Raw genomic sequence first — 13,070 nt, 5'->3', positions numbered from 1 at the left:
AGATGTTCAGCTAAGATGAATAATAGCTGTTCAATTACAAAAATTTAATCAAATACGCAACATCAGCAGTTTATAAATAACTTCATAAAGTTCAGTATATAGAAAATGCATAGGTGAAAATCATATGCATATAATATAAATTAGAACATTAAAAAACATTCCTAACTAGTGGAGAAGTAAAAAGAGTTGCTCAATGTACAGCCATCATTATACACATAAGCATCTGCACAGTGACGCCGTACCTACAGCTCAGGTGTATAATATCTAACCAAATAACAAAAAATAAGCATAAATTAATAGTTCCTCTTCCATGACTATATTTAAAAAACACAATCCAAATGAATGAAGTGGAGCAAACCCACTCTACGAGCAAATCAAATATATTAGTTATATAGACATGCTGAAAGAGGCAAATGCATAACTATACATATCATTCATAACAATTCAATCGACTTAAGTGACGATCATATTATGCATCCTATACAGGAAAATGTACAGAAGCAAATTTGTCTTTGTTAATATATACAAACCTATTTATACTGACTTCAATATTTTAGGGAGGAACTCTACTCACTGAAAACTGGTCATAGCATGACTATGAGAAGAATATCAAAAATAAACCTTAATTTGCAGTCACAATGACATCCGCAAATAACCATTGGGAGTGTAAAATCTCCTAATAAAACACACAATGTATATCGAGGTTTATTCCTCATAAGTACAAATCATGCTGTTATTATACAGCGTATTGTATAAAAATACTCAAGAAAATAAACCAACATACCATTGGTATCGATGTCTCTAACCACCTTGTGTAAGCATATTAACTGACCAATAGACTTCAAATCCATGGCGCCACTGACTACAAGTATAGAGTACAAAAACTCACACAAAAATGCTCAACACCTATATTCTTCTTCGCTAATATATACAAATACATCTATACTAACTTCAATGTTTCAGGAAGGAACTTTGCTCACTGAAAAATGGTCATAACATGGCTAAGTGGCGAATATCAGGGATAAACCTTAATTAGCAGTCATAATAACATCCGCAAATAACCATCCGGAGTGTAAAATCTCCTAATAAAACACACAGTCTATATCTCGTTTTATTACTCATAAGCACAGATCATGCTGCTATTATTCAAAGTATTGTATAAAAATACCCATTAAGGGAATATACCTACATACCATTGGTATAGGTATCTCTAACCAGTTTGTATAAGCATATTAACTAGCCAGAGGACATCAAATACATGACGTCACTGACTCTAAATAGAGTACAAAAACTCTCAAAATGCTCAACACCTATATTCTAAGGGGTCTTAGCCATCCTTAAACTTGCGCAGATTATAAAATCACATCTGCTAATGTCAAGCATACACTAAAATACATACCAAAAAGTTAAGTAGTTCGACTTGATGAAGTACAAGCAAGGCTACAGTAAAAAATTTATTACCCATCATACTTCTCTAGTACAATTCATATTTAAAGATCAATATCACCACTATGCAAAATTCAGCCCCTATACCCAATGGGTAAGTAGCATAACAACTAACCATGGGTATAACCATGAGGTTCTCATATACAACACTCAACCAACTTTGAGCAATGGTTTCCTATGGCGCACAAACCACAAAAGGGGACATACCAAGTCCGTAGGAAACTAATCAACTGAATTGTTATGAATGATATGTATAGTTATGCATTTGTCTCTTTCAGCATGTCTATATAACTAATATATATGATTTGCTGCTTGTAAAGTGGTTTTGCTCCACTTCACTCATTTAGATTGTGTTTTTTAAATAGTTATGGAAGAGCACCTATTAATTTATGCTTCTAATTTTTAGTTATTTGGTTAGATATTATACACCTGAGCTGTAGGTACAGCATCACTGTGCAGATGCTTATGTGTATAATGATGGCCGTACATTGAGCAACTCTTTTTACTTCTGCACTAGTTAGAAATGTTTTTTAATGTTCTAATTTATATTATATGCATATGATTTTCACCTATGCATTCTCTATATACTGAACTTTATGAAGTTATTTATAAGCTGCTGATGTTGTGTATTAGTTCTGTTTTGATTACATTTTTGTAATTGAACAGCTATTCATCTTAGCTGAACATCTATTTTCGTTCTATTTGGTTTTAGTTTGTTATGTTTGTGGATTTGGTGATTTTTTAAGCTACTACTAACTGTATCCACTAGGGGCTCTTGCTACAATGTAGCGTTTTATTAAGATGTGATGTCATCTTTGAAGGAATCTTTTGATTAGTTCTGGAAGTAGTAGAATAAATGATAAAAAAATGGCAGTGTGTGTTCAGTTTTGTAAATCACAAGTGCATAATCTAAAATTTCAGTTCAGTAATGTGCTTTGAAACTGCTCTTTTCCCATTTCAAATGCAACACAAAACAGAGAAAGGCAAAAATGAGTTTTACCATAACTCAAGCGTTTTGGTTTTCTCCACTGCATGATAACCTCAAAGCTGATTATATGTATGATTTATCAGCTGGTGTGACAAATGCAGTGTAGTCTGTATGTGTGTGTTAGCGAGGCTGGAAGGTGCTGGCTATCAATAAAAAAAACTTATTTTGTACATTTCAGCATTTATGATCACTGATATATGAATGTGGGATGTCATGTTTGCATTTTTTCACAGACCGATTAAAAAGTATACTGAAACCTATAACAACTTCCCAGGTAGCCATGGTTTGCAGTGCCTGTTGTATGTGACAGTACCAAAACTAAGATCTTTTCACTGACACACCTCTATTAATAACTCTTGGGGAAATATATGCAAAGTCTGAGGTTGTTATAGCTACACGTATCCTCATTCTACATGACAGGAATATGGTGGTTCTCAACTGTCACTGATTTTCCTCATGTTTTTGCCCTTTGCTTTATATTTTTTATCTAGCAAATAACTGAGTGTTAAAATCAGTAAAGAATGCCAGGCATTATGGCTTTGTACTTTTCCTTGCTTAGAAAAGCCTCCTTGTAAAGATGCTTTGACCGTGTTGCAGTGATGTTTGGAATTTGCTGTTAGGTGCTTGGACTGTCGTTAATTTTTTAGTGATGCTGGGATCACGTTGCAGTCTTTACTCTCCTGATATGGAGCTGCTGACCTGTTATCTTGTATGTGGACTTACTTTACTGTAAGTTACTTGTAGTAAATTAAAGTGTGTATCTTCCAGGTTATCAAATATAGTTAAACGAAAAAGTCCATTATAATTAACATTAATTCATTAACATTAGGAAGCTTTATTCAACTCATTTATGACTTCCTAATATTTGCAGTTCTAAAGAAATGTTAAAAAAGCTGTCTGAACCACAATCATGTTTTGTGGAACACAAACATAGTATGAGTTACTGGCATGCTTTAAAGCTTGCTAGCAGGGGAGTTTTAAGGAAATGTGAATGTTTATCACAATTAATTAGGATTTTTATGATGCACTTAGCCTGTCCATATATTCATTATCCACATATATGTTTTATGTATGTTCTATTAGTGTGTGTGTGTGTGTGTGTAAATGCCCCCGACTGAATATATCTGGTGGCTAGAGGTACTCGGGCTCAAACCCTGTACATTGGGTATAGGTAAAAAGAGCCTAAAGTCCCCAGCCACCACCACTTGTGAATTTATGCCTTACATACATCTGGTTTTCAGGATTTTGCATTTCAGGTTCAAACTTCATATTCTTCAGAAAATAAAAAGTAAAACAAAACCTTTTATTCTAGCAATCTTCCTAAGTTTGTAAGATCAGTATTTGAAATGTGTCCCTATTTTGGGGCTGTATTCCCCCATTATTGGCTTTCTTCTTTTTTTGTGTGCTAAGAGGTTGAGAGCTATGGTGAGAACTGAATTCACTAAATGATGGCCATTTAAGTTTCAGTCTTCTTGTTTTTCAGGAAACTGATTTGGCTTCAAGACTTGGCAGTGAAATGCATGGTGGCAACACAACATTTTATTCAAGCAACTTTCCAAAATTATACAACCAATGTTTAAAATGTGTCCCTGTTTTTTTGCCTTTTGCCCCCCATTGAAAATAAGTGCAAGAAGCTGTGCAACATGCCTATGGCTTACACTACTGTGATTATATATATCTATCTATATATATATAGATAGATAGATATTGTGTGTGTGTAGAAGTAGACTGTTATCATGGAAATGTTCTGAATAGGGCAGTTTTGTCATTATTGGTGCATGCATTTTGCTTCATTGCCTACTGGAAAAATGTTCAAACAAAAAATTTAAAATGCAGTTGTGTGTGGAAGTAGACTTTTATGATGGAAATGTTCTGAATAGGGCAGTTTTGTTATTATTGGTTCATGCATTTTGTTTCATTGCCTACTGGAAAAATGTTTAAACAATAAATTTAAAATGCACTCTAACTTAAGTCTAACAAGTGTGCTGTATTATACAAGGAGTATAATTTCATAAAGTCAGGAAGGTGCACCAAAGAACATGTGTATGTTTCTTGTTTTGTGTGCTAGGGGCCTTGGATTTGAAAACAGCCCAAAGGTTATCTTTATCCACTGGCCAGATGCATTTTCTTTGGATGTGCTGTGGGTTTCAATGCTGTTTCAATGAATGTGAGTTTGAAGGGCAGAGAAGTTTTAATGCCAAGTCTATTTTCATTGTGAGACAGTATTGCTTTGTTTAGCAGATATCTATTAGTCTTTGTGCTATAAAATGTAAAAAATAAAATCCAAATAATCATTGTAGAAGTAAAGCAGTATGCGCACATTAGTGTTTATGGTAAATGGGATGAAATAGCCAGGTAATGGGACATTGGAATGGCTGCAGGGGGACTCTGGTGCTATATTTTGGTTCTGTTAAGTTTGTATTTGAAAGTTGGTATCCCACAATTCCATTGGAGTGGGTGGGGTTATGTAATTATGTATGCAAATTTTTATGTTAATCAGCATGTTAATCAGCATACAGATTTGTACCTATTTTTCATGGGCCTTGTCCAGATTTTTGATGTTTCCAGGTTGAGAGGTATGCTTAGGAGAGATGGCAGTAGAGTTTTTAACCAGATTGTTTAATGAAATCTTGGAAAGTGAGAGGATGCCTGAGGGGTGGAGAAGAAGTGTTTTGGTACCAATGTTTAAGAATAAGGGTGATGTGCAGAGCTGTAGTAATTAGAGAGGGATAAAATTGATCAGTCACAGCAAGAAGTTATGGAAAGAGTAATCAAAGTTAGGTAAAGAAGGGAGGTGATGATTAGTGAGCAGCGGTATGGTTTCATGCCAGGAAAGAGCACTACAGGTGCAATGTTTGCTCTGAGAGTGATGGAGAAGTATAGAGAAGTTCAGAAGGAGTTGCATTGTGTCATTGTGGACTTGGAGAAAGCATATGACAGGGTGCCTACAGAGGAGTTGTGGTATTGTATGAGGAAGTCGTGAGTGGCAGAGAAGTATGTAAGTAGTACAGGATATGTACGAGGGTAGTGTGACAGTGGTGAGGTCTGTGGTAGGAGTGACAGATGTGTTTAAGGTGGAGGTGGGATTACATCAAGGATCAGCTCTGAGCCCTTTCTTATTTGCAATGGTGATGGACAGGTTGACAGATGAGATCAGACAGGAGTTCCTGTGGACTATGATGTTTTTAGATGACACTGTGATCTGTAGTGAGAGTAGGAAACAGTTTGAGGAGACCCTGGAGAGGTGGAGATGTGCTCTAGACAGGAGAGGAATGAAGGTCAGCAGGACTAAGACAGAATAAATGTGTGTGAATGAGAGAGAGGATAGAGGAACTGTGAGGATGCAGGGAGTAGATCTGGCAAATGTGGATGAGTTTAAATACTTGGAATCAACAGTTCAGAGTAATGGTGAGTGGAAGAGAGGTGAAGAAGAGAGTACAGGCAGGGTGGAGAAGAGTGTCAGGAGTGATTTTGACATGGCAGGTACCAGTAAGAGTGAAAGGGAAGGTCTACAAGAGGGTAATGAGACCAGCTATGTTATACAGGTTGGAGACAGTGACACTGACAAAAAGGCTGCATGTGGCAGAGTTAAAGATGTAAAGATTTGCATTGGGTGTGACGAGGATGGATAGGATTAGGAAATGGTATATTAGAGGGTCAGCTCAGGTTGGATGGTTTGGAGACAAAGCCAGAGAGCAGATATTGCATTGGTTTGGCCATGTGCTGAGGAGGGATGCTGGGTATATTGGGAAAATGATGCTAAGAATGGAGCTGCCAGGTAAAAGGAAAAGAGGAAGGCCTAAGATAAGGTTTATGGATGTGGGGAGAGAGGACATGTTGGTGGTTGGTGTCACGGTTCAAGATGCAGAGGACAGAAAGAAATAGAAACAGATGATCTGCTGTGGTGACCCCTAATGGGAATAGCCAGAAGAAGAAGAGTTTGATAATTTAGAATTCTAAAGGCAAAAGTGGCAGAAGAATAAATCCTCTTCCCAAATCTATTTAAAGCTTTCCCATATTTATCAAAGGGAGAGGGATTAGCATTATCCACTGTTTTTGCAGCTGGATTTGACACAGAAGTAGCAGCAGGATCATTCCTGGGATGAGAAAAATAATATATGCAAGAATGAGGAATTTCATAAAGTCTGTTTGCCTTCTTAGGGTTTGCAGACTGAATGCCAAGCATATTGCAGGCAATATCAAAAACAACTTCTAAATCTGGGAAAAGAGGAAGGATAGCAGCAAGCTGCGGAAATTCAACTTGTAATAAATCCCAGTGCTTCTTTAGAAAAGCTGGAATATCAGAATTTTCCAACTGAAGCATCTTATTCATCATAGAGATAGTTTCAGAAAGAAAATTCCTCTACAGGAAATTCTGAGGAAACACTCTCCTCAGAGTCGGACTCAAGTAATGTGGTAGAACTATTAGAACATCCTCTTTCCCCATCCCTTTGTTCATCATTAAATATGGAATACTGAGAAACAGAGGGAAATGTGTTGTTTTTACCACAAATTCTAGTCACTTTTTAAAGGTTGTAAAACCTACAATATACCCTAAGGCAATTCAATTAACTCTTTCTTATCCACAAAAATACAGTCTGAGGATGATAAATTTAGAAATAACATCATTTGACTCAAAAAACAACTTTATTAGAAACCAGGAACAATGTGTAAAAACCAAAAATGAATTAGCGCCTCAGCATACACCTTCAAGGTTCAAAAGTTTTAAATACAGTAAAGCATTTAAATAGTTCAGCAATTAAGACATTACTAAATAGGAATAACAATAATCATAACAATGGTAATAATAATAATAATAACAATAAGCTAATCGAATACAAAATACACATGTCCTAACTTCTATGAAATGAGGTTCTAAGATACTTCCAAAGCTGTTATATTAAATATTTAATAAGTAATTCATTACTAAGGCCCTTTGGCTGTAAAGTATCATAAGTGAAAATAAACTAGGCCTCCTTCTGTAATAACATATCAGAAGGATCTAATATAAATAAAAACATGTCAACGAATACATTAGAAAAAGAACCTCAATAAATCCAAATCACTATTATATTTGAAAAAATGTGACACTACAAGGCTGGTACCAGAATTACTTTAACATCTCAGATGTGTTCACGTATCCTCATAAGTTGATGTATGGTCTTATCAATGTAAAACTTATTACAGAGGCAAAGTAACCCATAAATCACCATTTTGATCACAATTATTCAAGTTATTAGAAAATCAAGTTATTAAAAAGTTGCATTTTTTAAAGAATCCTTTTACAAAAAGGACACTTGTGAACCCTACAAAAAATGCACCATGTGATAACTACCCATATCCCATACAGAAAATTACTGAAAACCCTTTCCAGTTCAATTATAAAATGAACTTATGGACTATCTTGAGGCACTTTTCAAGCAGCATCAGCCATAACTGTGCCACAACATTGCTGATAATATGCTGTTAAGTAATCCAAACGGAAAGCCCCTTGTGGGTTCTGGAAAGAGTTCACAAAGTCTTTTTAATGGGAGTGGGAATGAATTTATTAGCTGCAAGACAACAATGTATGATAAGAATGATCATAAACTGCTGGAGTATTTTCTATGTAATAGTTACTGAAGATCATATCACTAACGAGCTTCTGGCTTGTAGACACATTACCCTGCTAGTGTTAGCAACAGTAGGTAACTGGCCCATTTCATGCAAAGCAAGGAAAGCTATCAGCTTAAGAGTTTGCCTTCATTCATGTTCCATAAGACATACATACTTTCATTTACCACCCTATATAGGAATAAATGGTAATCACATTTGCTCTTTTCTTCTTTACTGAAGTGGCTGTGATGGTAAGTCTCCAACTTTCTTTGTTGTTCTACAATATCAGAGAAGTCTATATAAAACCTTGAGCACATATACCATTGTAATCTTTTAACCTCCTCACCAGCTGGTTTGAAGTCCTACACTAACAAATTGCAATACTTAAGCAGTCCACCTCCTTGGATTCTTTGTGGCAATTAAGTGATTTTCAAGGTGGTATAAGGCTTCGTAAAAATTATCATATGCATTCTCTCCAAGTACAGTAGGGTGGAAGTGTTCAGTGATTGGGTTTTCTGCACAATCATAATACAAAAGCAGAGAGTCCAATGTAATCTGAAGAGTCCACACTAAACTCAAACTGATGGAGTACCGAATCTACAAATTTCAGTTCAAAATTTCTTGCATCTTTATTGGACAAAGAAATTAAACTCCTATCTGTCAGTTTATTTGGAGACTTTAACAAGCTTTTGAAATTAAGCTTCTTTAAGAGTCACAGGGATAAGTTTATCCTTACTGACTCCTTCTGGAAGAAAGTCCAACAGTGAAACCAAAACAATGTCTCTAATAAGCTGGAAGTCTACTTCACTTGAAAGTTCCACTGCAAACATTAGATCCAAATCCTTGTAATTCAAACCATTTCCTTTACCAAATCATGACTTGCTGCAGACCCATTCAGATGGGCATCTTTGACTTTAATGCCTTTTATTTCTAACCTACACCAAACCTTGCGAATAATGTCCTAAATTTGGATTTCCAGAGTTGGGAAGTTTCCACATCCATGGACTGGAACAACTTCTGTTAAAACTTTATTCAGATTTCTGATCTGCTCCCAGCTTAGGACACTTGAATGCTTACAAACCCCATCACCACTGTTGCAAATGTTTTTTTCTGCCATGTTAATTGTAGATATTCTTACAGTATTTTGTGAACTCTAACTGATCTCTAGACTTGTTTCGTAAATATAGTAAAGGTAAATATTCAAGGTGAGGATGATAAATGTTTCATTTTCTGCCTCTTTTTTCTTGGAGCATCCCTAGAAGGGGACCAACTCCTGGATGCTACTTCACCCTTTGGACCAGGTCTCTCAGCACAGCAATGCAGGGATGCACTCTTTGCTTCCTCCACCAAGACTGATAAGAGTAGTTCTCCCATGCCCAGCAAGTTACATAAACAGCTGCAGAGGATGCAGCTGACTTCTGGTCCATGGTGGCTTAACAGACTACACCAGGGGACATGGAGAAAATGTGAATAGTTTGAAGAACCTGTACTGGCTACAGCAGTCACCCACCAATGGCTGAGGCACAGACTGAGTTCATTGTGTTGGCAAGGGTTCCCTGCAAGATTTCTTTTTCTTGGAATTGGAGTTAGGTAAAACCTTAGGATCGGTATGCTGTTTCATAGTCCTGCCAAAAACAGAAGCTGATCTACAACTACTAGTGCAGCTAGAGCTAATCAGTGTTAGGTAAGTTATCAAAAAGAAATGTTCACAAGCATACTACACAATGACATGTCCAAAACACATTTGTCCCAAAAAAAATTCAGTAAATACTTAACCACAAGAATGTTTGATATAAGCACAAACAGTAAAAGTCAATCAAACAAGGTAAACGGTCTGTCAGACCATTGTGGCTTACTACAGTTCTTTAAAGACCCTAATTAAAAAAGTAATTTCTCACAAATCATATTTTTTTCAGAGAAAATAAAATATTGTGGAAGGCTTTTCCCCACAGGGCACATTTCTGTCCAGAAATGGATGACTGAAGGCTGACCTCCAATTCTCTGAAACTCTCAAGAGGAGCACTCTCTAAAGGCAGCAAGAAAGTACTTAAGCTTTTGGTGCCTAGACTGCTGATTTTCTCCACTTAGAAGCTCATGCAACCAGTACACTGGACACATGTGGAAGGAACCCAAGGTTTTGGGAAACTGTCTTGCTGTTATATCCTGAACAGGTTATAACCCATACAGGTAAGGCTGTTGCAGCAGTGATTAGATAAACATTGGCTGCTAATGACATTGTGGAAACCAGGACTGAGACTGAATTGTGGAAACCTGGAAAAAATGATCATTTGTCCCAGTCCAGAAACAATACAATATTAAGGGTTTTGACTCCCCACTTATCTTCTACCAATATTTTTCTCATGGCTGTCTGAAGACCTTTAACACTCCAGAGAATGAACAATGAGTTCCCAAAGCAAGTTGAAGATATTAAGAAAGCAATTAGATAATATCTTGATGGTTAAGACAAGGCAGGATAATTGGCTGGGACTGATTAAGTGGGTGATAAATATGAGAAGGGAAGGGAAGAAAGGTTGAGTAAAACGATCATCTCTATAATGTATAAGATACTGCAAAATGTAGATAAGATAGTGTTTAAAAAGATAACTGGTGAATGTGATAATGTGCCGGAAAAGGAGACAGATGTAGTGAAATGGGAAGGAGTGCACAAGATGGCAGAAAAAGCAATAAAGCCCAGGAATTTCAGAATATTCATGTGGAAGGGTTTGCACTAATACTTCTACACTCCACAGAAGCTTAATATTATGTTTCCTGGAGCAATAAAAGTGTGATGGAGATGCAATAGAGGGATTTATATTCTTGTACCTATATCTATGTTATAAGGAGCTAGGAAGGTTTAAGCTAATATTATGAAATGCTGGAAGAGATAGGTGGGAAGCTGATACTCTTAACAATGGAAAAATGCTTTATGGGGGTGAAAGTTGGCAGTAACATGGGCTCACATCAGAGACATGGGGTGGATTATCCTCCTGGCAAACAAGGTGATGACTAGGAAGTTGAAAAAGGCACGAAAGTCTGAACATTCAATAACTTATTGATCTGGTGGAAGGACTGAGGGAGAAACAGGAAAGGAAGCTAAGTGGAACAGAACATTGATTTACTATACATTGGTTGCCATATTTAAGGTATATGGATAAAGTAGAGGGACAGATTTAGGAGGGGAGGTATAAATTTAAAAAGTCAAATAATAATAAGGTTCAGTCAGAAGAAGATTCAGATAAGAGAGGTGGGAGACATTTGCAGGAGTCAATGACAATAGACAGTTGAGTGGTACTTGGTGAGGTAAACAGACTGGAAATCAATGCTGACAGACCATAATTAGAAGCACACTATATGGGAACATGAATATGACAGAAACAAGAGAAGGGAAGGAAAATCTAGAAGAAGGGGGTTAGGAATATAAGGCATAAACAGGTAAACCCTATCTTGGATAAAAAGATTAAAGAAAGGCAGAAGACTTGTAGGTAATGTAAGCAAGGCAAGGCACTGATAAAGAAATGGGGTGTCCCAAAGTTAATATTTGAGCAAGACATAATGACTGAGGGAATATGTTGATTGAAATGAAGTTCTGAGTGGTCTAAAAATAAAAAAAATGCTACTTTCAGAGTAATAAACAGAACAAAGGGGAATATGCCATATAATAGATAGGAAAAGTTCAGCTGTCCTAGTAGGATTTTCCTGACATTTACTCAGTTGCCTGCTACTGCAAAAGCCATGGTTTGCACACAGCTTACAAAGCATCAAAGGGATCTCATTGTTGAATGGTATCAGTCAAGAGAAGGGTACAAAAACATTTCCACAGCATTGAATATACCACGGAACACAGTGAAGATAGTCATCAAAAAGTGGAGAAAAGATGGGACAACAGTGACGTTGCAAAGAACTGGACGTCCCTCCAAAATTGATGAAAAGACAAGACAAAAACTGGTCAGGGAGGCTGCCAAGTGACGTACAGCAACACTGAAGGAGCTGCAGGAATTTCTGGCAAGTACTGGCTGTGTACTACATGTGACAACAATCTCCTGTATTCTCCATATGTCTGGACTATGGGGTAGGGTTGCAAGATGGAAGCCTTTTCTTACACAGACAAACATCCAGGCCCGGCTAAAATTTGCGAAACTATACACCAAGTCTCCCAAAAGCATGTGGGAAAATGTATTATGGTCTGATGAGACCAAGGTTCAACTTTTTTGGCCACAATTCCAAAAGGTACGTTTGGCGCAAAAACAACACTTTGCATCATCAAAAGAACACCATCCCCATGGTGAAGCATAGTGGTGGCAGTATCATGCTTTGAGGTTGCTTTTCTTCAGCCGGAACTGGGGCTTTAGTCAAGGTGGAGGGAATTATGAACAGTTTCAAATACCAGTCACTTTTGGCCTAAAACCTTCAGGCATCTGCTAGAAAGCTGAAGATGAAGAGGAATTTCACCTTTCAACACAACAATGACCCCAAGCATACATCCACATCAACAAAAGAATGGCTTCACCAGAAGAAAATTAAAGTTTTGGAATGGCCCAGCCAGTGCCCAGACCTAAATCCAATAGAAAACTCTGTGGGATGACCTGAAGAAATTTGTGCACAAGAGATGTCCTCGCAATCTGAGAGATTTAGAGTGCTTTTGCAAGGAAGAGTGGGCAAATATTGCCAAGCCAAGATGTGCCATTCTGATAGACTCCTACCCAAAAAGACTGAATGCTGTAATTAAATCAAAATGTGCTTCAACAAAGTATTAGTTTAATGGTGTGCACACTTATGCAACCAGCTTATTGTATGTTTTTTTATTTTTTATGTTTATCCCCCCTAACAGATTTGCTTGTTTTTCAATTGAAATGTACAGGTTATAGGTCAAATTAAAGGCGGGAAAAGTTTTGAAATGATTTATTGTGGTATCATTTTTTATATCACAAAAACCTGACATTTTAACTGGGATGTGTACACTTTTTATATCCACTGTATATGACTTCCAAGATGGCTGCACACTGAGCAACACCTTAATTTCAGATCTCCCAGTGTGAAAACA

At 36.9% G+C, this 13,070-nt stretch overlaps 1 protein-coding gene and 1 pseudogene across 2 annotated transcripts in view; both read right to left on the bottom strand.

Annotated features, from left to right (window-relative positions):
• Positions 1-13,070, bottom strand: part of EFCAB12 (EF-hand calcium binding domain 12) — a 1,195,865-nt gene that overhangs the window by 946,209 nt on the left and 236,586 nt on the right. The window lies entirely within an intron of this gene.
• LOC122807611 lies at positions 7,983-9,146 on the bottom strand (annotated as a pseudogene).

Source organism: Protopterus annectens, chromosome 7.part1 (genome assembly GCF_019279795.1).
Source record: "Protopterus annectens isolate FY-2018-M chromosome 7.part1, PAN1.0, whole genome shotgun sequence".
Classification (NCBI taxonomy): domain Eukaryota; kingdom Metazoa; phylum Chordata; order Ceratodontiformes; family Protopteridae; genus Protopterus; species Protopterus annectens.
Note: the sequence above shows the minus strand (reverse complement) of the source record. Positions and strands in the feature narration are given on the sequence as shown.